The sequence below is a fragment of the Sminthopsis crassicaudata genome, chromosome 2 (assembly GCF_048593235.1).
Source record: "Sminthopsis crassicaudata isolate SCR6 chromosome 2, ASM4859323v1, whole genome shotgun sequence".
NCBI lineage: Eukaryota > Metazoa > Chordata > Mammalia > Dasyuromorphia > Dasyuridae > Sminthopsis > Sminthopsis crassicaudata.
In genome coordinates, this window is record NC_133618.1 from 426,785,531 (window position 1) to 426,811,787 (window position 26,257).

General features: G+C 35.9%; 1 long non-coding RNA gene across 1 annotated transcript in view; it reads left to right on the plus strand.

Moving 5' to 3' along the window:
- The window catches only part of LOC141557025 (uncharacterized), a 271,787-nt gene extending 245,855 nt beyond the window's left edge, over nucleotides 1–25,932 (plus strand). The window contains exons 2-4 of the long non-coding RNA XR_012486687.1: nucleotides 24,677–24,741; nucleotides 25,126–25,185; nucleotides 25,498–25,932. This is a non-coding gene — a long non-coding RNA (uncharacterized LOC141557025). The remainder of the gene's footprint in view (nucleotides 1–24,676; nucleotides 24,742–25,125; nucleotides 25,186–25,497) is intronic.
- The last annotated feature ends 325 nt before the right edge of the window (nucleotides 25,933–26,257 follow it).

Genomic DNA, 26,257 nt, shown 5'->3' on the forward strand with positions numbered 1-26,257 from the left:
TTTTTTGTGATTAAAAATGATTGAACATAGTTTCACTCCTGTATTTATTGGAAAAATATTCTAATATATCCCCATTTCATATGGTGCTTGATTTTAGTTTTAGACAGATTTTTTTTACATTACAAAAAGACCCACTGTGCCTATACTTTGTAGAGTTTAAGCATAAAAGGAATGTTGTAATATTGTCAATGACTTTTTCTACATCTATTGAAATAATCATGTAGTTTTGTGTGTTTTGGTTTTTAATATGATTGATTGTTAATTCTTTTAATGGAACCATCCTTGCATCCTACTTTATCATAATGAATGATTTCTTAAGTTACTGTACTTTAATAGAAATTTAAAATTTTTGAGTTGTTGTTGATTAATAATATTTACCTATAGTTTTCTTTCTATGTCTTGTCTTTATCTGGTTTAAGTATTGGGTTTATATTTTTCTCATAAAAGATTATGATAGAGTACTTTCTTTACCAATTTTTGAGAACAATTTCTGAAATAATGGTAATAACTATTCTTTGAAAGTTTTTTGGTTGAATAGAGATTTCACAACTGATTTCTATATTATCAATAAATTTTGAACTTATCAATTGGTTGTCAAAAAGTTTAATAGAATTCGCCTGTGAATGCATCAGAATTAGTAAGTGTTCTCTCCCTTCCCTCTTAACCCTGGGGAGTGCCCTTAAAGATAGAATTATTTGCTTTTCTAAAATTAGGTTACTTAAGCATCTATTTGGTTTTCTGATAGTTTGAATATTTTATAGTTTTGAGGGTATTCTGGGTTTTTTGTATGTGTTCTTGGGTTGGATTTTTGTGCTTTAGAATATAATTGTATATGATATATTCTTATTTTTAAAAATTCATCTATCTTTGTTGTGATTTCATCATACTCATTTGCTATGCTGTTGATGTGATTTCCTGCTCTTTTAAAAATCCAATTTGCTAAGAATCTATTAATTTATTTTAGTCTTTTTAAGAGAATAAAATTTTAGTCTTATTATCTTGTGGGATTTTGCTTCCAATTTATTGGTTTCTCCTCTAATTTTGATGTCTTCCTTTGTGCTTAATTTAGTTTTGTTACTTTTAGTGTTCTAATTTTAAAATGCATATTCAGCTCATTAATTCTCTCCTTTTCTATTTTGCTTATATATGTAAGGATGTCATTTCCACTCCCCGCCAAGTACAGCTTTAGTTGCTTCTTAGAAATTTTGATGTGTTCATTTTTACATAGTTATTGTTTCTATAATTTGTTTTTTGACCCACTCACTTGAATTTTCACTGTTAAATCTCTGTTTCTGTTAGTATCTTTTGTTTGTGGTCCCTGAGCCAATTTCTAGTTGTTTGTTATTGTTGTTGTTGTTTATTTGTTTGTTTGTTTTTTTGCATTGTAGTCTATAAAGGATATATTTTTGCCTTTTCACATTTATTTGTAATATTTCTACATCCTAGTATATGGTCAGTTTTTGTAAAATATTTATATAGAGCTAAGGAATATGTTTATTTGTTTTCTACTGCATCTAGAAGATGCCATGAGGGCAGTTGGGTGGTGCAGTTGATAGAGTGACAGATGGGTCATGAAGATTTATCTTTGAGCTCTAATCTGACCTCAGTCATTTATTATCTGTGTAATAATGGACAGTCATTTAACCCTCTTTGCCTCAGTTCCTAATCTAAATGAACTACAGAAGGAATTGGAAAACCACTTCTGTATCTTTGCCAAGAAAACCCCAAAAATGAGATCACAAAAATTATACACAACTGAAATGAAAAAACAAAACACATAAATCTTTTAACTCTAGTTTTTCCAGCAATTTTTCAAATTTTATGTTTTTCCTTTTGTTTATCTTTCTATTAGCCTAATCCAAAACTGCAAAGTAATTATCTATGTCTTCTTAAAGTTCAGATAATATTTCCTTTATGAATTTAGAGGCTAAAGCATTTATAGCTATATTATTGATATTTGTTCATTTCTATTGTTCTTTTTAGCATCATATAGTTTCTTCTCTTGAGTCTGTTCCCCCCTCCCCACCCCTTGTTAGGCATGATGGCAATTGCTTTCTTTTTTGGATTCATTCGATTCACGTTATTTTTTTTTCAGTCCCCTCAGTTTTATTTTGTGAAATTTTTTTAATGTGTTTCTTTTTACTTTTAATGTGTGAGCAATAGATTGTAGAGTTTTGTTTTCTCAGTCAATCTTTCACTTTTTCATTTTAATGGATTGTTTAATCCATTCATATTTAAAGTTATATCAGGTTTATATCTTCAACTGTCTTTAAAGTTGTTTTGTTGTTGTTGTTTTTGCTAAGATCTCCCCAATATTCTGCTGTAAACACAACATTATGTTTCTTTAGTTACTATAATTTTTTAAAAAGTTAGTCCTTTTCCTATTACCCTCTTTATCCATAGCTCTAATCTACTCTTCTTTTTCTTCTATCTTTTTTCCTTTGGGATTTTGCTTCTTTTAGTTCCCTTTTTCTTTTTGCATATTTCCATCTTCTCTTTTTTCCTTTCTGTCAAGTACACTCTCCTTTCCTTTGCTTCCTTTCAGCTAATTCTGTTTATCAATTTTTCTTAAAATTTCACTTTTGTGTCCTTTTTCCAGAAAATATTTTTTCCTTCTCCTCATCACACAATATCTCTGTGTCTATTCTATAATCCTCATTTTTCTAATTCATGACCTCTATAATTATCTAGTCTCTCTTTTCTCCATGTTTATCATACACTCATTATTTCCAAGATTACCATTCCAGACTCTCCTCTTTAGGTGCTTTCTGCCCCTGCCTTATAGGACTTGTCCCCAGAATTTTTCTTTTCTGTTCCTCCCCCCTTCCAGTACAATTCCAACTATTGCAGATATCTGAGGGACACTGTCTTCTATAAGATCCATCTTCTTCATATTTCTGATTATGTAGATATATACCCTTCTTTAGTAATATTCCCCACCAACAAATTTTCCTTAATCTTTTCCCTTTGTGCAAACTTTCCCATTTCCTCTGACTCCCAGTTTTCCCCTGGATTTCCTGTTCCTCCTCTCCCAATTTAAGATGAGTAGATTTTGCAAATTCCAAATCCTTCATGTCACACTCATGATCCCCTTCTTCCTTCATAGATCATATCATGACCCATGGAAGCATTCCTCAGTAGAAACTCCTCCCATCTCCAAAATAGGTCTCCTCTCTCCACTTTTTAACTTCTACTTCCTCTCATAGGATCTATCCCATAGGATCTTCTCTCTTAGAAAACACAGAAGTTGCCTCCTCTTTGTTAGCCCTGGATTTGATGGCAGCACTTCACATACTTTCTGGGTCCTCCTGCATTTCTTCCTCTCTTTGATGTATACTCCTATGTTTTAATGTAAACCCCTACACACAAAACAAGATTAATCTATTGACAGGGCGTCATCAGGTTCTGTCTATAATGTCTTGTCTGCTTTTTCAATATTACCACAATCATATTTCTGTCTTTACTCCTGCCTCCTCATGTACATTTAGAAATATCTCTCACTGGTCTTTTTGTTTTCACTTTGTTTCTGTTATCAGCCTTGCCTGTTAAATATATTCATACCTTTTATAAATACCTCTCATATTTCTGTTGTCTGGAGTGTTTGAGAAGGAAAGAATCTTTTGAATTCTGGTTTTATTTCTAAATATATTTTAAAGTCTTCTTTCTTATTGAAATTCTCCATTTTTTCCTATATAGTTAAGCTCATATTTTCAGGGTTGGTCACCATGGACTGGTATGTGTAATGTTCATTGCTCTTTCAAACACATTATTCTATTGCCTTCTATGTTTTCTAATGCAGTCAAAATAGCATACATCATTGAAATGCTCTTTCCTTTGTGTTTGAAGGTCTTTCACTGATAGCCTGAAGAACTTGTTTGTTTGTTTGTTTTTTCTAATTTGAATTGTTAAAGAACTAAGTGACTTAGAGTTTGCAATGCTTTTTCTTTTTTCCCTGGAAGTAAACCTGTGAATTCTTTCAATTGGAATTTCGTTTTCTATGTTCCAATGTTCTGGATAATTCTTTTCTTATTTCTTTCATCACAGTATTAAAGCTTTTTGTCCCAGTGTGTTCTTTTTTAGAAATCAAGTTGGAGCTTTATCACAAAAGTCTACTCCAATATTTATCATTTTCATTTCCTATCATCTTAGCCAATCTGATGAGTATGATAGTACCTCAGAGTTGTTTTAATATTATTTTATCTAATTATTAGTGATCTAAAGCATTGGCTTTTCTTTCTTTCTTTTAAAATGTCTTCTTCATTTGACCATTTATAAACTGGAGAATTGTTTGTATCTTTATAAATTTGACACATTTCCCTATATATTTGAAAAATAAGACCCAAACATTATCTATAATTTTGTTTTGCTCCTTTCCACAATCTACTTTGTATCACACATATTTGTGGATGTGTCTATCCTCCTACCTTATCTCTAGGTAATTGTAAACTATTTGAGGGCAGGAATCATATATTTTTTTTAAATCTTTGTAGTCCAAATCACTATTGATCAGAGAAATGCAAATTAAGACAACTCTGAGATACCACAACATATCTGTCAGATTGGCTAAGATGACAGGAACAAATAATGATGAATGTTGGAGGGGATGTGGGAAAACTGGGACACGGATGCATTGTTGGTGGAGTTGTGAAAGAATCCAACCATTCCGGAGAGCAATCTGGAACTATGCCCAAAAAGTTATCAAACTGTGTATACCCTTTGACCCAGCCAGTACTACTACTGGGCTTATATCCCAAGGAAATACTAAAGAAGGGAAAGGGACATGTATGTGCCAAAATGTTTGTGGCAGCCCTTTTCATAGTGGCTAGAAACTGGAAAATGAAGGGATGCCCATCAATGGAGAATGGTTGAGTAAATTATGGTATATGAAGGTTATGGAATATTATTGCTCTGTAAGGAATGACCAGCAGGATGAATACAGAGAGTCTGGAGAAACTTACATCAACTGTTGCTGAGTGAAATGAGCAGAACCAGGAGATCATTATACCCTTCAAAAACAATACTATATGAGGATGTATTCTGATGGAAATGAATATCTTCAACATAGAGAAGATCTAATTCAGTTCCAATTGATCAATGATGAACAGAATCAGCTACACCCAGAAAAGGAACACTGGGAATTGAGTATAAACTGTTTGCACCATTGTCTTTCTGCACAGGTTACTTTTACCTTCTAAATCCAATTCTTACCATGCAACAAGAAATTTGGTTTTACACACATATATTGTATCTAAGATATATTGTAACACATTTAACATGTATGGGATTGCCTGTCATCTAGGGGAGGGGGTAAAGAGAGGGAGGGGAAAATTCAGAAAAGAAGTGAGTACAAGGGATAATGGTGTAAAAAAAATACCCATGCATATGTATTGTCAAAAAAATTATAACTATAAAATTAATAAATTAAATAAATTAATTAAATTAAAAAATAAATAAATAAAAATATTTGTATTAATTTAGTACTTTATACAAAATAGACACAAATATATGTTGGCTTGAATTGATATAAAAATGGGCCAAATCTCATGAAGAATGGTAAAGAACTAGGGCTTTCAATAGCTCTTCAGCTTCTCCCCTCATGTGAAAAAGATGGATTGATCCTGTGAAAGCTCTGCTAAAATGATAGCAAAGAGGCCAGAGGTTCACCAATGATTGGGTGCTGGAGATTTTGGCTGTGTATGGGGAGAACCCATACACTGGTCCTGGACTTGCTTGAAGACCTGACTTGGGAATGTCACCATGCTTCTCTAGATCAGTAAGTTGCACTAAGAACATCCAGATCTTTCATCTATTATGTAGACCTAGTTGGAATCAACATTTTGGGAACATTTCTTTTGTTTGGGAACTTGAATTAAATCATGTACCAAGAACTAAAATGGATTGCGCTAGTTTGTTCAATGCCAAAGTCATTTTTTTTTTGACATGACATCAAAATATTCTTTAGGCTGATGTTTTATTTGGTTCTAGTCCATGGGATCTGGAGAAGATTATAGCACAGAGATGCAGGTAGTTGTGTGCAAAATAGAAAAAGTCTGAATGGGCTGGACCTCTGTAGTAGAAAAAAAGAGAGGGTATGCCTATTGTTAGAGGCCTACGGCAAATTGGGGAAAATCTTATTCTAAATAGAGGGAGTTTTTGCCTATGAAATGGTATTGAGATAAAGGAGACTTTTTCACTCTCAATACTAGGAAAGATCAAATTTTACAGGGATATCCAGGCTTGAAGAGGATTTTAGTAAAATTTAATAGTCTTATGTATTTCGAGATTAGAAGGCTGTCAGAAGCTATCTATTCTATTTTTCTCATTGTACAGATGAGGAAACTGAGGACCATGAAGATTAAATTACTTTTCAAGATCATACAAGTAGTAAATATCAAAGGGAGGATTTAAACTCAGGACCCTGATTCCAGAAAAAAAAAATTCCCTTTCCATATGCCTCACTGATCATTGAGTTCGCCATATTCATAAATAATATAATAAATAATGTGTAGTTCACTTCAAACAGATGCTTAATGTCAGACACAAGATTGTTAGTTCTCATAGGATCTCTCTCTCCTACTTTGCCATGTTGACTTTCTATTGCCAGAGCTATATTCATGGAAGGCAAATGTATGTTCAGGGCCTCTGTGTATGCTTTATTGAGGCTGTGCAGTGGATGCAAAAACAGAAAAAATCTTTATGGATGTGAATCTCACAAATTACATTGATTAAATTCAGAATAATTTCATGGTCTAGTTATCAGTCAACAAGTATGATTCCATTTTTTAATGAACATTTTACTTTGGTAGGAATTTTAGCAAATTAATGTAATTTGTTTCACTTTTTTTCTTGGTGTAGAGTTCATTTTAATTCAATCTATGACAGACACATCCATCTAATATTAATTTAATCAGCACAAATCTTGGAGATAGATCTTCTGGAAAACTACTAGCCTGCCAAGAAGTTTCCTATCCTATCTTTTTTTTTCTTTTACTAGCCTGACAACACTTAATAAATTACTAGGCCATAAAAATTCTAGACAGTCTGCCAAATTTGCGTTGGCTTTACCCACTCGTACCAATGCCATCCCTTGGGCCTCTGTGTCTAAGAGCTTTGAATCCTCCCAGATTCTGTCAGCTGTTCCTTCTATCAATCAAGAGAACACATAAGCCTTTGCCTGTGGCTAATATACTGATAGTCCCTCCAATCCTACCCCAATAGATTGTCCCTCTCACAACAACCTAGAGCCTGAGCCACACCTTTCCATCTTCTAAACCTTCCAATCTACCTTGGAATGGAAAACAACACAACTAACAGGTAATGATTAAAGGTTAGATATAGGACTGAGGTCCTCATTTATAGGATTTGGTGGCTCAGGCCTGTGTGGTCAGATCTTGGTCCTGTGGCAAATCCTACTGAGCACACTCCTGCATCATATTCCTTTTGATGGCACAACACAAAGAGTATCATCTTTCAAAGACTTTGGGTTCATTTCTTACCTCTGATACTTAACTATTTCAACACTGTGAGCTTTGATTTCCTTCTCTGTAGAATGAGAATAATAGTGCTAGCAATGGCTCTGTTATGGCTTTGTGGCATGCATTCTAAATAGTATAAAAAAAAGTGCAAAACAGCCAGATAAATTACACAGTCATGATCTGAAGTTTCATATTGCATTTCCAATAGACCCAATCATTAGATTAGATTAGGGACTGAGCCTCAGTTGAGATTTCTAATGAATGAGATAGTGATAAGTCTCTGATATTTTCTGAGCCAACCCAATATAATATTGTAGGAGGGAACCTTCAGCTGCTATTACATGATAATGTAATCTAAAGAATTTTGTTTTTTGTGTATTTCATCTTGTTCTATTAAACTATTATCCTATATAAACTAGTATCATACAGATGAGATCAGATAAAAATGAACCAAAAGTACCTCCTTTAAGGAGGAAAAGGAATAAAATAATTTCAGAGTTGGAACAGATCACAGAGGGCATTTAATCCAAATCATACTCTCCATAACATCTTGGAAAATGGTCAACCTCTGCTTGAAGAGATCTGGTGATAGGGTTTTCTATTGACTAAGGCAGCCCATTCCCCATTGTGAAAGCTCTTGTTAGGACAGGGTTTTTTCCCCTCCTGAATTCAGCTGAAATCTCCCTCTCTCTACAACTTCTATCCATAATTCCAAGTTCTGCTTCCTGGGGCCAAAGACAGTTCTCATGTTTGTAACCAAGTTTTCTCTTCTCTGAGATAATCATCCTTAATTTCCCTGCTTGCTTCTCATAAAACAGTTTCCAATTCCTTTTCAGTTTTTATTCTCTTTTCTTTGTATACAGCCAGTTTGTCAATGCTCTTCCCAAAATGCAATGCCCACAATAGTCCAGTTGAAATCTGACCAATACAAAGAGCTGTAGCAACTCCTTTGCTCTGGATATTGGGCCTCCATTAATGAAGCCCAGAACTTTATCAGGTATTTTTTGACTACCATTATCATCTGAGGTTGTGGGTCTCTCAGGCTTCTGGGTCTTTTTCACATAAATTCATATCTAGCTATCTTTTTCCTGCACTAATGTGATTGTTTGTTTACCCAAGTATAGAATTTAACATTTAGTAAAGTATACTAAAAATGCACTTGTAACGTACACTTCAAATGAGGAAACATTAATCAAGGACTTAGTATATTTTAAATTGGAAGCAGCTAGATGGCTTAATGAATTGAGTACTGGGCCCGAGTCAGGAAGACCTGAGTTTAAATTTGGTTTTAGATGATTATTAGCTGAGTGATTCTGGGCCAGTCATAATTCTATTTGAATCAATCCATTGGAAAAGGAAATGACAAACTACTCCTGTATCTTTGCCAAGAAAACCCTTGTAATACAGATATAATGGTGTGCTATGGCTTATGAAGTCCAAAAGAGTGGGACACAACTGAATGACTGAATGGCAATAACAACAATGTTCCAGCCCTGGAGATATAAAGAAAGCAAAAACTGACCTCAGAGAGCTTATCTTCTAATGTGTGAAGCAACTTTTATATAAATATAATGTCTGTTGATATATATACACATAAAAATGCCGATAAGAGAGGTGGAAAGTAATCTCAGAGGGGAAAGTGCTAGTGGCCAAGAGGGGGATAAAGAGATAGACCAAGAAAGACCTCCCGACATCTGAGTCTTACAAGAATCCACATATGTCAAGAGGCACAAGTGAAGATGGAGAACACTCTAGTTATGGGGACAATTGATTCAAAGGTGTGCAGATGCTAGTTAGAACATTATATATAAAGGAAAATAAATAGGTTGACCCATCATTCTACTTTGCCACAATCTTTTTTGGATTCCAAATCAATGACAAGTGTAGTAAGAAATGTCATGTCTCTAAATTGGTGATGAAAGGGTCAAACAAACACAGAGACCTCCTTTTAGGTTGATATTAATTCATTAGTCACTACTTTTGGGGTTTTATAACTGAATCAATTTAGAGTTCACTTAATTATACTATCTTCTTTAAACCACATCTCTCCAACTTGCACAAGGCTATTAGATGTTTTGTCAGATGTCCTACTGGTATCTAAGTAATTATGTTTATAGCATTTTCCAAATAAAGTAATCTTGTAAAAGCATGTTCTCACAATCTGAAAGACAAGAAAACCTAGGATGTTTAGGTGGTACAGTGAATAAAGTAATAAACCTCGAGTCTGGAAGTCCTGAATCTAAATCCAGCCTCAAACATTTTCTAACTATGTGACCTTGCACAACACTTTTAACCTCCGTTTTTGTCAGTTTTCTCAATTGTAAAATGGAGACAATAATAGTAGGATTGTTGGGAGAATCATATGAGATAATATTTATAAAGCTCTTAGCACAGTGTCTGACATATAGTAGGTGTTAAATAAATGCTATTATTGTTGTTGCAACTGTTTTGGGAGGATCAGCTAGTTACCTGGAGTCAGGAAGACTCATCTTCCTGAGTTCAAATCTGACCTCAGACACTTACTAGCTGTGTCACTCTGGGCAAGTCACTTAACCCTGTTTCCCTCAGTTTCCTCATAAAATGATCTGGAGAAGGCAATTGCAAACCAGTCTGGTATTTTTGCCAAAAAAAAAAAAAGAAAGAAAAAAAACCAAATGGGCTCACTAATAATTAGACATGATTGAAAATGACTGAACAACAAAAATCTGTGTGTCAAAAAGATTGTAGTTATTGTCAATAGTCCTAAAGAGGGTCCCTGCCCCACTCCCACTCAGAGACCCATTACAGGCAATATATAAAGGAAGGGAAAGGCCTGAGCTGGTAGGATTACCCATTGCCATCCCAGATTTATGTCTTCTAGAAAGTTGACTTTCATGCTGTTTTTGCCATCATGGACCAATATATTCAATAATAATAACACACATTTGTAGAGCTGAGATTCAAATTCAGGTCTACTTTCTCCAAGGCCATATTCTACTGAAGTTCATAAAGTTTTCATTTATAATATTTATAATAATTCATTCATAATAAAAATTCAGAATTATTCTTAAGTAATCAACTTCCTGGAGAAAAGAACAATATGGGCAGCTCTAGTGGCAATCTGACAGTGGAAAGAAGATCTGAGCTCTCTCTGACACATATTGGTTGTGTGACTCCAGACAGGTCACTACCTCTCCCTGTTCTAGGAAACTTTCCAAGACTCTAATTGTTGGAAAGAAGACTTTTATCTGCCTTGGTAGAGGGAGTTTCTTTATCTGAGAGTTCCTATACAAATATCTGGCAAAAGCCAGAACTTGGAAATCCTTCAACTTGCAAGAAATTTAGGCAAGTAAATGAATAATAGTCCTAGCATCACAGCTAGAAGATACTTTAGATGATATCTTATCAACCCACTCGTTATAAATGACAAGATGGACTGAGAATTTTGCTTTTTATGTTCAAGATCGCATAAATAGTACTGGAGTTTTAACTAAGGACTTATAACTCCATGTTCAGCCATATTTTTCATTGTGTTGTGGTCCCTCATTCTTCTCTATTGTATTTGGAATCAGGAGAAAACTGGGTTGTATCCTAAGAATTATGACTGGATGGGATCTTATAGTTCACCTGCACCCACCTGCTCTTATACCAAGTGAGTCCAAGAGTGTGAAATTGATTTGTTCATAGTCACATGGATAGCAAGTACCTAGATAGGAACCTGAGAGCTGACAGCTAATTTTAGAAGGGGAATGAAGAATCAGGAAAATGACTTATCTCTTCTTAGGCAGAGGTGGAAGAAGCCTTAGAGACCATCAAATCCCAGGTCTCTCTTTTGTAAATGGAGGAACTGAGGCTTAGAATGCTGGGATTGTTGATGATATCAGGGAGATGATGCCATGGCATGCAAATGGATTGGACTTAAGTGAGGAAGGGCTGTGCAAGGTCACCTGCCTCACTTTCCCCTCTAGAGCCATCCAGGTCCATTAGCAAGATCAGGAAAACTAGACATGGCCCTAGAGGCAGTGGGAGACTTTGATCCTTGTAAGCTAAGGTCTTCAACAAGTCTCAGTTTGACTGAGACTGCAGCCATTCAGTGACTCACCAACCTACCTGTCTGAGAGCTGGGATTAGAGCCCAAGTCTAATTTGAGTCCTAATTTAGTATATTTTCCACAATGCTAATTGATCTTTTTAATTGGGAACACCCTAATCCCTGAGGTTAAAGTGGAGTTTATAAATGGATTTGACTTCAGTTTGAAGGTATTAGGACCATAAGAGTAACTGCCCAATATTGGGCATAAATATGGCTCTACTCTTCTGGTCTCAGGTTTCATTTCTGTAAATGAGGATTGTAATACTTGCACAACTAGCTCATATTGTTGTACTCAACCTTTGTGAAACCCTATGGTGCTATAGAAACCTGAATTATTATTGTTGTTATTCTGCATCTGCAACATCAATTTTATTTTTTTGAAGCTGGTCTGGTTCCCAAGATTGTTTCATTCCTGGTGATTGGAAAAAGGAATTAAAAGGCAAATCAATTTATTTGTGCAATCACTGTGAACAGCCAGTGCAATCATGTCTTTTGAGATCTGGGGCCAATATAGTAATTATTTATGAAGTTTGAGAACGCCTGTGTATAGCAAGGGGAGTCACTGTTTACAAGATTTTCAAATCTAGGGCTCCCTCACTTCTCATACATTTGGATTGTGCAAGCTTTCCCAGACTGCTGTTTGTGGGCACTCAGTGCATTTCGTAGTGGAGCCCCATGCCCAGTGCCCAGCCAACTGGAACTCTGGTATGACTAGGGTGGGGTAGGATAGGGTGGGGGAAAGGGAGGGCAGAGAGTTCATGCCCTACATTCTGCCAAGTCGTAACTTGACTTGGAGAGGTTTGTGGCCATTGTAAGCACTGTTTTTGGAGACCACTACTCTTCCCTATGACAGAATATTATTCAAATGTTGTTTTTGTGTTCACTGAAGTATGTAATTGCTGCTTTGTTGACATGAACTCTAAGCCACATTCACAAACCCAGTACAACCAGCCAGTGACCTGTTTGACCTGCTCAAAAGGGTCTATCTATAGCTAGCACTTGAACTGGAGAATAAGGAAAAGAATAAGGATAAGGGTTTTCATGCATGCAATCAATGATTTATCCATTAAACTAACATTTCTGAAACACCTAGTTAGTATGTGGTAGGCACTGTGGATGCAAAGACAAAAACAACAAAACCCCTAACCCTGGAGGAACTAAAATATTTTGGAATGAGGTAGAATAAGTGAATGAGATTTATTAAACACTTATTGTGTATCTAGTTTAGAATGACCCACTTCATTTAGGAAAGTTTTCAATGATCCCTCTTCATATTACTAAAATTTACAATGAGGATGGCCTCTTGGAAGATATATCCCAAGGCATCAGGAGTATGCTGATAAAATGCTTAACAATCAGCTCTCTGAAAACTACGCATTTGAAAGTTTAATTTGAATCATTAACATTTTCATCACTTCCTTAAAACTAAACCATTAACAATAAATCTAATTCTTATTTATAAGGTCTACTAATTTCTGAGGGATAAATGCTCACATTAAATTTCCAGTCTATGTCTGGCAAGTATATATGGGTTGCAAATTGCATTGTTTTAGAAGTAATATCCTCTTAGATGAGCTCATTTACCCATGTATGTATTAGAGTAAAAATATTTCTTTTATATACCTCTAATATCAAAGGCAGCTTCTCACAACGACTAAAAAGCTGAGCCTGTGCTGGTGGAGACTTGGGTTCATTTCTTGATGTGGAAATTACTGGTTGTCGGACCATTGGCCATGAGGCTACTCATTTAACTTCTCATTGGTCCAGAAAACACCCTATGGACTCAGTCACAGACTGGTTACTTATTTGCAGAGTTCCCTATGCTGTTAAATGATGGATATTTTAAAAAGATTTTCAAAGTACCTTTCTCACAACAACCCTATGAAGTTAGCAGTGCAAGCACAAGCCATCATCTTAATATGAAATTTTAACAACACTGATGTTTTGAGCAGTTATTAAGTGCTTGAGGAAAACACCTAAGGTTCCTTAAGATGGTCTCCACCCTGCTATGTCACACTCCAAAGATAATCCTTATTTTTGAACATTGAATTATAGAGTATCGGGGGTGGAAGAGCACTTAGAGATTGACTTATTTTACTGATGAAGAAACTGAAATCCAGAAAATTTAAACAATATATCCCAAATCATAAACTAGTAAGTGGCAAAAATTGGATTTGAACCTACATCCCAAGATGCCCAATTAAGTGCTCTCTTAAATTTGCAATATGATCTCAGTTTCTTTTCTAGTCACAATTTCTTTGTGATAACATTAGTAATCTCTAAATTTCAGTAGCTAATGATGACTTCCCCAAAGTTCTAGTTGGAAGAATGCATCACTGTGGACATGGAAGTGATCTTGGATTCTCAAAGACTGTCATCAGAAAATAAGCTAAACTGAAAAGACTTCATGTACCAGCTGATTAAATTCAGTATAAGGCAAGTAAATTCTGAAGAGACTCATGACCTGAAGTGTGTCCTAGAATCACAGTTTTAGAACCAGGAGAGAACTTAGAGTCAAGCCATTCAGTAAAGTCAAGAAAGATTCACTGGACACTTACTATGTGCTGGCAATACTCTGAGCCCTGGATATACAAAGAAAAAGTAAAAATGGTCCCTGACTTCAAGGAGCTTACATTTCTACTGGAAGAAACAATATACAAATAGTTAGGTACATGAAAGTATTTAGATATGCACACATGCCATGTGTGTGTGTGTATATATATATATATATATATATATATATATATATATATATATATATATATATATATATATATATATATATATATATATATATATGATTATATATTTTATATGTGTGTGTATGGCGTGGCTAGGTGATGCCATAGTGCATTCTAGAGTGCTGGGCCTGGAGCCAAGAAGATTCATTTTCCTAAGTTCAAATCTGTTTCCAGACACTTACTAGCTGTATGATCTTGGGCAAGTCGCTTAATCCTGTTTGCTTCAGTTTCCTCATTTATTAAATGTGCTAGAGAAGGAAATGGCAACCCATTCTAGTATCTTTGCCAAAAAAAACCCAAATTAGGTCATGAAAAGTCAAATGAAACAATTAAACACCAAATGTGTGTGGCATGTATAATATCTTTTCTCTCAGAATATCTTCCATCTTCTCTATTTACATACACATTTATTTATATATTCATTGAATAATTTATATGTTTTTTAAATAATTAATTTTACAGATGGATAAACTGAGGGCCAGATTTATATTTGAAGATGTAGGCCAATAATTTGCCTAAGATGGTTGGTTGCTCAGGAAGTAAAAAATGTTGGTGGGACATGGGAATCTGGAAAGCAGTGTAATATAGTGGGAAAATCTACTTACTCTGGAGTCAGAGAATTTTAGATCTAATCTTGCCTTTGATTCTTGTTACTTCATTAAATGTGTGACCATGGGCCAATGCTAAGCTTCACTTTCCTCATCTCCAAAATAAGCGGACTTTGAAATCCATTCTAGCATGAGATCTGTGATGTTATGAGCTTATGAAAAGGGGCTCAATTTGTGTTGATAAAGGGTGAATCCTCACACAGATGATGTCAGGTTTTTTTTTTCAATGTGGAAGAAGTTAATGATTAGAACTAGGGCTAATATTACATTTGTGAGATCCCTAGCTATGACAGAGAATCTGATTATAGGGTGCTTCATAAAGGAGAACCATTTTAACTATAAAAATGAAAGGTGATTTCCCCTCAAAATAGAAATGTACAAGAAGACTTTTTTGTGAAAAGAATGAATGTGTATGTGTTATATCCTTAATATAATGTAAGTTCCTTGAGGATAGGAGTTATTTAGTTTTTATTTTTATATTCCCAACCTCCTAGCAGAGTATCTCGAATGTAGAAGATCCTTAACAAATGCTTATTAATTATTTTTTCTTTTCCTTCTCCTGTCCTTTTTGTAGGATGTTCCAAATATAAAGTTGGGAAAGATTTCTAGAAAATTTTCAATGATCACTAGGCTGGTAAGGTGTAGCTGAAAGCTAATCTTTACATGGAAACTGAGATAGATAGAGAATTAACTTGATGGAAAAAATGGGGCTAAGGAAAAAAAAAAACAACTGCCTGAGTAAAGAGCTGGCAAGTGGAGGCTAAATAGCACTGGAATGACTCAACAAGCATGCTAAAGCCAAATGGACTTCTTTTGGTCAAGTTAATTATCAGTCACAGGTATAGCCGAGCAGGGAGAAGGAAGAACCTGCTCTGGGAAATTACAAATGAACACTATTAATATATCAAGACACATTTCTTCTACAACAGAGGTGGATTCTGGCATGACATTGTAAGGATTTCTCCCAGGGTGTATGTGGAATAATTGAAATAATGGGGCCTGAAGGAATGTAAAAATTTGGGTGTGTTACCAATGCAGAAAAGACAAAATCTGCTGGCAGAGCTTTGTGGCCATGTAGCATGATGAAGATTTAGGGTTTGTAAACCAGAAACTCTGGGATGATCTCTCCAGTAAAAGAAGAGTCAGCTCACCTGGCTTGCTAGAGAATTGGGGCTTGGGTGAAGAGCTGGTCTTTGGATGGGACGGGGGCAGAGAGACTGACTTCCAGGGCCTCCCAGCTGCTAGGGGACTCTAACCATGTGGTTAGTAGCATAATTACTGGCAGTCAGGACAGGACAGTGAGACCTAGCTCCAAAAAGATTCAGCCAAAAGGTTCACTGTGTGGACCAGCTAGCTGGGTCTTACTGATCTGAGAACTTTACTTTCTCACAGAGAAAAGAGAATCTTAGAGAGAAAAACTTGAATCAAGGTCCTCTTGAAAACAAAGTCAGCTCTCTATCTATTATTCTATGTTATTTCTCTTTTTCTATGATTAGATGCATATATGTCATATGTGTGGGTATCTGAGATAGCTATTTGTATACATACATGTAGATATCTATCTACTCTGGCACAAAAATTATCTATTATAATGACTTGAATAACATCAGCTTTAGTAGCTTAATTAAACATAATAAGCTACTAAAATATTTTGTGGGCTGCTTAATGAATGTTTTTTCTATGATTGGCATGAATGGTAATATTGGGAAAGATTAGCAAGGTGTTATCTGAACCTTTCCAGTTGGGATGCCTTGCTGTGAGTACAAGATATGGAGGATATAATCTTTCAGACTTGCAGATTGGAAATTTAGGAGTCAATTTCACTAGGGATAAATGGGACACAGAAAAACAAGGTCATGATTTTGGACAAGTCCCTCATACCTGAAATACTTTCCCTCCTTATCTCTGCCTCCTGGTTTTCTGACTTCCTTCAAGTCCTAATTAAAATTCTACCTTTTATAGGAAGCCTTTTTTATTCCCTTAATTTTAGTGTTTTTCCTCTATTATTTCCTATTTATCTTTAATCTTTATTTATCTAATTATCTTTAATCAATTTCCTATTTATGCTTTAATCAATCAATATTTATTCAGTGCTTACATTGTGCCAAACACTGTGTTAAATGCCACGGATACAAAAGAGAAAAATCTCTCAAGAAGCTCACAATCTAATGGGGGAGGCAGCATGCAAAATTAAATATGTAAAGAAAACCATATGTGATATAAATAGAAAATAATTGAAAGAGGGAAAGCACTGGAAATAAGAGGTGTTAGGGAAGGTTTCCTGTCACATGTGGGGTTTGGTTGGGATGTTAGTAGACAGAACCAAGGAGGGGGAACATAGAAAACATGAGTGCCAGTGTGGCTATGCTTATGTGTACTTATTTGTTTAATTCTTGTCTCTTCCATTTGACCATGATCTCTTGAAAAGCAGAGGATACTCTGCACTTAGCACAGTGCCCTGCACATAATAAGTGTTTAGCCAATTTTTACTCACTAGCCCCAGTTTCCCCATCTGTCAAATCAGAATCCAGGACCAGATACTCTCTGATATTCCATCCAGTTCTAGGTCTACAATCTTACATTGCTATAAAAATGATTTATGACAGAAAAATAATTTTTCTCTTTAACAAAGTATCACAGCATAGTGGATGAAGGGCAGATCTCAGGGTCAGGAAGACCCAGATTCAAATTTATGATTGACAAATACTAGTTATATGACCTTGGGCAAGCTACTTAAAAAGTGTTCTGGGAAACAATACTCTGCCTGTGAGTAAAGTTATAGGAGAGTTGCTCATATGCATCCAGGAAAGCAGATTCCAAAACAGGAACTCCTTATATTGAAGAAAAACTCAGGTTCATTCCAGTAATAAAAAGCAAACCAAACCTAGGCATCTATCTTGCCATATCAAGATGCCTGGGAAAAATCTAATGAAAGTTTCTGTAGACAGCTAATTTCATCACTAGCATATGAATTCTTGTTAGTGTCTGTCATAGGGAGAGGCCTTTCCTAACAGAAAGCTATTTTAAAATCTGGCCTTTGCCTCAGTTAGCTCATTCATCTGGGACTTGATTCTTTTCACTCTAAAGCTATTTTATCTTCCCCAAAATATATATCAGTATATAATCTGTATAGTAACAGTAATCTCTTCCATTATATTCACACTTAATCAATCTCTAGCATTGGAGAAGACTCACAGGCCTTTGAGAAAGTCCACTGGACAGCTCCACTGGTCCCTTACCAGTAAGCTGGAATCTTCATTCCTCCAATCCTCTTGTTCCTCATCCTGCTCAGTGGGGTCAAGCAGATTAAGCCTACTTCCTCTCCCCAAAGAAGACCCTAAAAGTACTTGAGGAAAGATATCATTTGCTCCCTAATCCTCTTCTCCAATGTAGACATTTCCATCTCCTTCAGATGATCCTTATACAGCATGCCCTCAGTCTTCTGTTTCTGTCATTCCTTCCCCCATTCTGGCCCCAATTCTGAAATGAAATATGAATGTGAGTATGTATGTGAGAGAGAGAGAGAGAGAGAGAGAGAGAGAGAGAGAGAGAGAGAGAGAGAGAGAGAGAGAGATGGAGACACAGAGAGAGAGAGAGATAGGGAAGGATAGAACTGATTACTTGAGAAAAATATTCTATAGCATTCTAAAGACTTTGGAATGCACAATTTCTTGATCTCAACCTATTCCAGACTATTTATAGTGCTTAGCACAATGCTTAGCACAAGGTAGGTGCTTTATACAAACTTATTAACTATTTTCATGCTTCTGAGAATTGAGTCTCTTAATTCTGGGTTTTTTAATGGGGAAAATGATAAAACTGGGGTCAGAAGTCTGTCCTTCAAGACATTGTTCAATGGAAAGTGCAATAGATTTGTTATTAATGGATCTTGCTTTAAATCCTGGCTTTGTTATTGCCTATTTCTTTTGTGACAGTATACAAATTACTCTTTTCTGGGTCTCTATTTCCTTTTCTATAAAATGATAGATTTAAACTGGATTATTCTTAGGGCCCCTTTTAGTTAAAAAAATTCCTTGATCCTCAGTAATCTTCTGAATCAAATCCTGGGTTGGTCCATTTGAATGAGGTCCCTCTATTTGGTGAGCAGTTCCACTAAGTTTAATCATGGGTATAAAAAATTGTATTTGTCAGGAAAGATGTGAGAGAGGAAAGACAGTCTTCAATTATTTAAGGAGATTTTATGTGGAAGTAGGACTATATAGAAGTCAGAAATGGAAACAACATGTGAAATTTCAAGAGAGGCTGATTACAAATTTAGGTAAAGACAAATTCCCTAGTAATCACAGCTGTGTGAAAGTAGAATGAGTTATGAGAAGTACTTAGTTCTCTCTTCAAAAAGAGGCTTGACAACAATTTTCTTTCTTTCTTTTTTATTTTAATTTTATTAGTATTTTATTTTTCTTATTTAAATGTAAAGACAACTTTAACATTCTTCTTTTATAAAATTTTGAATTCCAAATTTTTCTCTCCTTTTTCTCTCACCCCACTAAGATGGTAAGCAATTTCATATACATCATATATGTGCAATAATTAGACAATCATTTTCAAGGATGTTGTAAAGAATATTCAAACTATCTGTCTGTTCATTACAGATCTCATTCCATCTTTGATGTTTAAATCTTTGCCTAGTTGTTCGCCTCCCTTACCTCTACTTCAGAAAATTCCTTCCTTCCATCCTTGATTCCTTCCTTCCTTCCTTCCTTCCTTCCATCCTTGATTCCTTCCTTCCTTCCTTCCTTCCTTCCTCCCTTCCTTCCTTCCTCCTTCGCTCCCTTCCTTCCTTCGCTCCCTTCCTTCCTTCCTTCCTTCCTTCCTTCCTTCCTTCCTTCCTTCCTTCCTTCCTTCCTTCCTTCCTTCCTTCCTTCCTTCCTTCCTTCCTTCCTTCTTTCCTCCCTTCCTTCCTTCCTTTCTTCCTCCCTTCCTCCCTCTCTCCCTCTCTCTTTCTTTCTCTTTCTTCCTTTTCTCCCTCTTTCCCTCCCTCCTTCTTTCCCTCCCTCCCTCCCTCCCTCTCTTCCTCCCTTCCTCTCTTTCTTTCTTTCTTTCTTTCTTTCTTTCTTTCTTTCTTTCTTTCTTTCTTTCTTTCTTTCTTTCTTTCTTTCTTTCTTTCTTTCTTTCTTTCTTTCTTTCTTTCTTTCTTTCTTTCTTTCTTTCTTTCTTTCTTTCTTTCTTTCTTCTTCCTTCCTTCCTTCCTTCCTTCCTTCCTTCCTTCCTTCCTTCCTTCCTTCCTTCCTTCCTTCCTTCCTTCCTTCCTTTCTTTCTTTCTTTCTTTCTTTCTTTCTTTCTTTCTTTCTTTCTTTCTTTCTTTCTTCTTTCTTTCTTTCTTTCTTTCTTTCTTTCTTTCTTTCTTTCTTTCTTTCTTTCTTTCTTTCTTTCTTTCTTATCTTCTTTCAAGACTTAGTTCAATAATCCCTTTCTTCATGAAGTGTTTTCTGATCTCCTAGATGGTAGTGCCCTTCTTCCCTAATTACTCTGTACTTATTCTCTTTATATAGATTCTTCATATGTTTCTGTTTCCTAAATTAGAAAAGAAGCTCCATGAGGGAAGGGACCATTCCATTCTTTGTTTCCCCTGACAAGGTACCCAGAACATCATGGATAGATAACAAATGGTGATTTATTGATTAATTGACATATAGATTGGACTAGATTCCCCCTGAAGTCCTTTCCAACTCTGAAAGTCAGAGATTGTGTGATTAAGTTGAAGATGGAAAGTTCTCTAACAGGCCCAGAGTTCTTCTCACCAGGATAATGTGTAAATCTAACCATCCTATTAGAAACCCAGCAGGCTCACCTTACTTCTCCACATAGATTTCATTACTCCAGGTTATTAGGGGGCCTCACATCATTGAGATTTCATCATTTTCACAGAATGTGGTATTTTGGGGCATTTCCCAGGAAGCTCTGAGGTGTGACTAGAAGCAGATAACATTAAATTAAATTTTTCCAAATAATAAGGAATTTAAGTTATGGGATTTTTTTTCCCTTCTGTTTAAATAGAGATATCTAGCTACTTCTTGGAGATGTTGGGGGAGGATGAATTGATCAGGCTTTGACAGAAATAGCTTTGGTAAGTAACACTTACCAAAAGTAAACTTGAAGGGTTAGGGCTCAAAACCTGGTCTTGAACTTTACTATCTCTGTGACTTTGGGCAGATCACATAATTTTTCTCTCTCTTCAATTTCCTCTTCTATCAAATGTGAGAATTGATTAGATCAATGAATAAATATTTATTAAGAATCTACTTTATTAGGACTAGGATTGGTGTTGGGTATAAAAAGATAAAACAAGATCCTGCCTACAAGAAGCTTACATTCTGAAGGGGGAGACAAAAAAAAATCAAGGTAAATTTTTGGGGACTGACATTAGCAGCTGGAAGAATCAGGAAAGTAAGAATTCTAAGAGGTAGAGGCGAGGAGGAGTGGCACGTGTGCTAGGCATGTGGGGACAGCTTAGTAATAGCACAGAGATGGTCTCTATAATTCCTTCTAGCTCTTGAAACTCAAGGATCCTATGCTCTGTCTGCCAGAAGAACACACAGTGTTATAGAAAGAACACTAGATTTGGAGCCAGAAAATTGGATTCTAATGTTTCTACCACCTTCTAATTAGGAGACTTGGGAGAAGTCAAATCTTCTGAGATCCCTTCCAGTTCTAATTCCTATGACATTATTCAGTTAGTGGCAGTAAATCTAGCATTTTAGAGCTGTGTGGAGGGCATTACAGCCCAGAGACATTTGGCTTCTAAGTAGGGGAGGCAGATGGCCATTGTTGAGAGCCACAGATATGTAAGGTCATCAGCAGCCCAAGTCACTGCTCTAACATTTTCTCCTGAAAATGTAAGAGAAGGAATATAGTATTATGGGGGAAATGCTCGTTTCCAAAATTCCCGAGTCCAATCCTTCCACAATTCTCAGCAAGTAGCTCAATTCTTGGTTTTTGTTCCTGTACAATAGATTTAGAGCACCAGTCCTTGCCTTAAGTTTCAGGACTACTGTGAGGCAATGATTTTGTAAATTTCCAAGTGCTATAAAAATATGAATTATTATTATTATGGTTTATGGTCAAATTGACCTTTTTACTGCTCTTCACACATGACATTCCATATTTGGTCTCCTAGCCTTTTGTTGTTCAGGCGATCACTTCCATGCCTTAAATGCACCCCCTTCTTACCTCTATATGGTAGAATCCCTTATCTCAATTTTTATTCGAAGTGCCATCTCCTATATGAGGATTTTCCTAACCCTCCCTGTAATGTCCTGTCATCTCTAAGTTATTAATCCTTCTCTGGGAGGAGGTTTCTTTTCTGTATAATCTTTTCCTCTATGAGCAGGTTTCTTGGGAGGCTTCTGGAGCCTCCAGCCAGAGCTAACGTAAAATCTCGAATCCCCTTCTTCCTGAATCCTGTCTCTGAATCTCCTCGAGCTTCCCTGAAGTTCTCCCCAGAAGTCTTGTTCTTCTCCCAATCTAGACTCTCTCCTTCCAGACTACTGTCCAAATTCTATATCCCAATCAAATTCAATGTTGCCTTCTTTTATCCTTGCAGAGAATGGGCTTGTGAGAACTCAGGGGCTTATGGGAAATACTTCAACCAATGAACTTGCTCCTTTTAAAGGTGTAAACTTCTTTAAATATGTAAACTCCTTTTCAGAAGTCTAAAGGTGTAAACTCTTTTTAAAGGTTTGAACTAAAGGTGTGAATTCTGAGCTAGAGAATTGTTTAGACAACCTGAGTTATCACCTTGTAATCCTAACACCTCCCTAGTTTTTAGTGTTTCCCTCTCCCAAATTAGCCTCTCTCTCCCTCTGTCTCTGTCTCTAGCTCCTTCCCTCTAATCCTTCCTCCCTTTTTCTTTCTTAGTTATCTATTTGTCTATCAACTATCTATCTGTATGTTTGTGTACATACTCAAATGTATATATGTATGTATTTATATATTTTTTTTATACACTTACAAGTGTACATGTTGCCATGCACTTATATTTATATGTACATGTTTACACATACTCACATGTGTGTTTGCTGCCTCCCTCTGCAGAATATAGGCTTAGTAAGGGGGTGCATTGGGGGATTGTTCCATTTTTGTAGCAGTAACACCTAGTTCAGTGCCTGGCACATAGGTATTTAATAAAAACTTATTGGTAAGAGGGCAAAATTATTTTTTCCAATATCAGGTCAAAAAGATTAGGACCTTTCCCAAAATACCCACAGTCTCTTCATAATTTACTATTGACTTATTTGGAACCTATTTATCATTTGAATCACCTTTTAAGTAAGGAGTTTCTATGCTACGGTGGTGAAGAGGAAAAACTTCAGGACCTAAAGTCAAAAAAAACCTTGGGTTTGAATATTTCCTGTGGTATTTAACTGATTCTGTGACCTCAACAAGGTATTTTATCATTCCGGTCCTGAGTTTTTCCATTATAAGGAAGGGGTAACAACACTTATTATATATTTTCACAGTAAGAATGAAAAAAAAAGATAAATAAAAAGTCCTTTTAAAATGTTTATATAAACATAAAATAGTATCAATTTTTATTTTTTAAACTCAAAGGGAAGATGTTTCTCTCCCTTCCTGCCATTTTCTTCCATATTCTAACATTTGGTAAACTTGGCCATGCTCCCATACCCATCAATCATATGCTCATTTTGGTTTTTTTCTCCCAGATTGAAGAGCCTTTGTTTTTGAAACAGCTCCCTTTATCATCTTCTATGTCCCATCCTTTGAGCTCTGAAATCATTGCTACTGCAAAGTCCTGATCTGGGAACCTTACTAATAAAACTACTAGTCCTATTTCTAGCTCTATTATACACTATGCTAAATTGGTCCAGTACAGGATCTCAGGCCAGGAGATCAAGATTTTCATTCCACCTAAGTTACATACTAGTTACTAACTAGTAAGTTATATGGTCGGGGTAAAGTTCTGAGTCTAATTTGATTTTTTCTCAAATGGGGGTAATAATGTTCATACTATCTACCTTATAGGGAAATTGTGAGGAAAAAGCTTTGTATGTTTGAAGTCAAGGAACTAAAACGTATGCAAAATTCATATCCTCCCCTCTCCCGGTAATACTCTCTCACAGTAATAATAACGTCTTGTGTTTCTATTATACTGAAAACTTGAAGGAGCCTAGTGCTTAGAAATCAAGTTCCCTAACTCTTAACATAATGTTCTTTTTGCTTTGTCATGCTGGTTCTTTAAAAATGAACTTTAAAACATATTTACGAAAGGAAGGAATAATTATAAAAAGATTTCCATGTCAACGTCAACGCATTATTGATTTGCTTGCTCCTTCCCTTCAAAGTGAGTTAACTCAACTGTGCCTTGCCAGCCAGTAGGGCTTCCTCACCTAAGTCTACCTTCTATCTATCTACTCTGTACCTAGCTTGTCTACACTGATTTGTGTGTAGTTTGGATTTCTTGGAGAATGACTATATCACCTAACATGGAAGCACTCTGCTTCTCTGCCTTTCTATATAACAAGTATTAGTATGCTTCTTCAATTGGCTGTGACCAGGCTATTTCTTTAAAACTCCTAGACTTTCCTGTTCATTTATTTGATATTCCCACTCTTACACCAGTCCTCCAATATTCTGCTGAATCCATGGGAAAAAGATACCACACAGGGCATTTCCAGTGTGGGCACCAGAAGAGAGTGGTGAGGAGAGTAGAGAGAGTAACCTTTGTTCCCTTTTCTCCTGTTACCAAGAAATGAGCCCAGATGTTTTTGTTTCCATTTTGTTTTACGTTCTCACTTTCTAGTGTAGGCTGGAATCCCCACTAGAAGCTGAAGCTGTGGCAACCTTGGATTTCAGTGTTCCGAGCAGGTAAAGATGGTTCTTGCTTTCATTTTGTATCTCCAGTACTTGGCAAATACTAAGTGTTTAATAAATGTTTATTGATTGATTGGTTATCAAATTCTACTTGCCTGAAATCTTACATGGATGAAAACCTAGTGTCCCCTCTTATTTACTTTTCACATTTATGTCATTGGTCTCTTAGCTCTGAATATCTCCACCCTTTGTTTCTCTGTGTTTTGGGGTTTTTTCCCTTCAGAAAGTGGTAGCATGTCCTAGCTTTAACCTCACTTGATACACCCTTCTGCCACCACAGCCTTTAAATAAGCTCATACCCACACATCCCAGTTGCTTAAATTGGTCTGGGCTGGTCAATGGTCTGACAGTAAAAATGATGTTAACTTTCATTTACAGGTCCAGACTTGAGGGAAACTTATGTTTGGTCCATGAGACTGACTGATGTTTGCAAAACAGGTACAGGTCCAAGTGCCTGGACAACAAAAACCTTACTATGTCCTAAATAGATCCAAATTCCTGCTGATGGCTGACTTGCTCCACTGAGCATTTGACACAGTTGAAATATGGCCTCTGGGTGCCACTATTTGATCTGTGTTACTCTGCACTATTGTGTTTGCTCAGTCAAGATTGTGAGGTGGGTTTCCACTTTAGTGTGGGTTAAGGCAAGGAAATCTTTTACTTATGGGTAAAAATTATTAAGGGCTTCGAGATTTCAAGATAATAATTTATAAAGCTGTTGTACTCTTCTCTGTTATGAACCTGTTTCAGCCACTGGAGACGGTGTTGTCTTGTGGGAAAGGGCACTGAATAAGGATCAAGAGATCTGGAGAAGTCATTGATTCATTTTGTAGCATCCAGGGAATCACTTCCTATTTGGGAGCCTATGTCCACATCTGTGAAATAGAAAACTTTCCAGAAAATAAAACTTAAAAGAAGCTTCGGATGCATTTACTATACCAACCAATCTTTAATTTTAAAAAGGAGAAAAATGAGATCTAAAGAAGGGAAATTGCTTGTCTAAGGTCTCAGCCAGGAAGGAATAGAACCAAGAGCTGAACTCCAATCCTCTGATTACAGATTTGTTGTCTTTTCTGCCATACCACAGGTGGAGTCTTCCACTGAAGCAATGTACTCTAGTCTGCCCTCCCAGATGAAGCCAGAACTTTAGACTTCCCCTCTGTCCTCTTCTCTTCATTCACCTTTTCTTCCTTCCTCCAAATTTCTTTTATTGCTTATTTAATTTTTATAGAATCCTAAAGTTTCTTTTTTTTATTTCTGATTCAAGTTTATTATAAAGTAATAGAACAGTTATAAATAGCAAATTTTAAAAATAAAGTTACTGAATAGCATATCTAAAGATTAGTCCATACAAACAATATGATGAAAATACCATTAATGTCATCTAATTTTTTTTAAATTTAAATTAAGCATTTAAAAATTTTTTCTTTCTCTAACTCTTCATAATAAGCTAATAGGTGAAAAGAATTTTGTTTATATCTTAGTTGGTTTGCCTTTCTCACATTCTCAC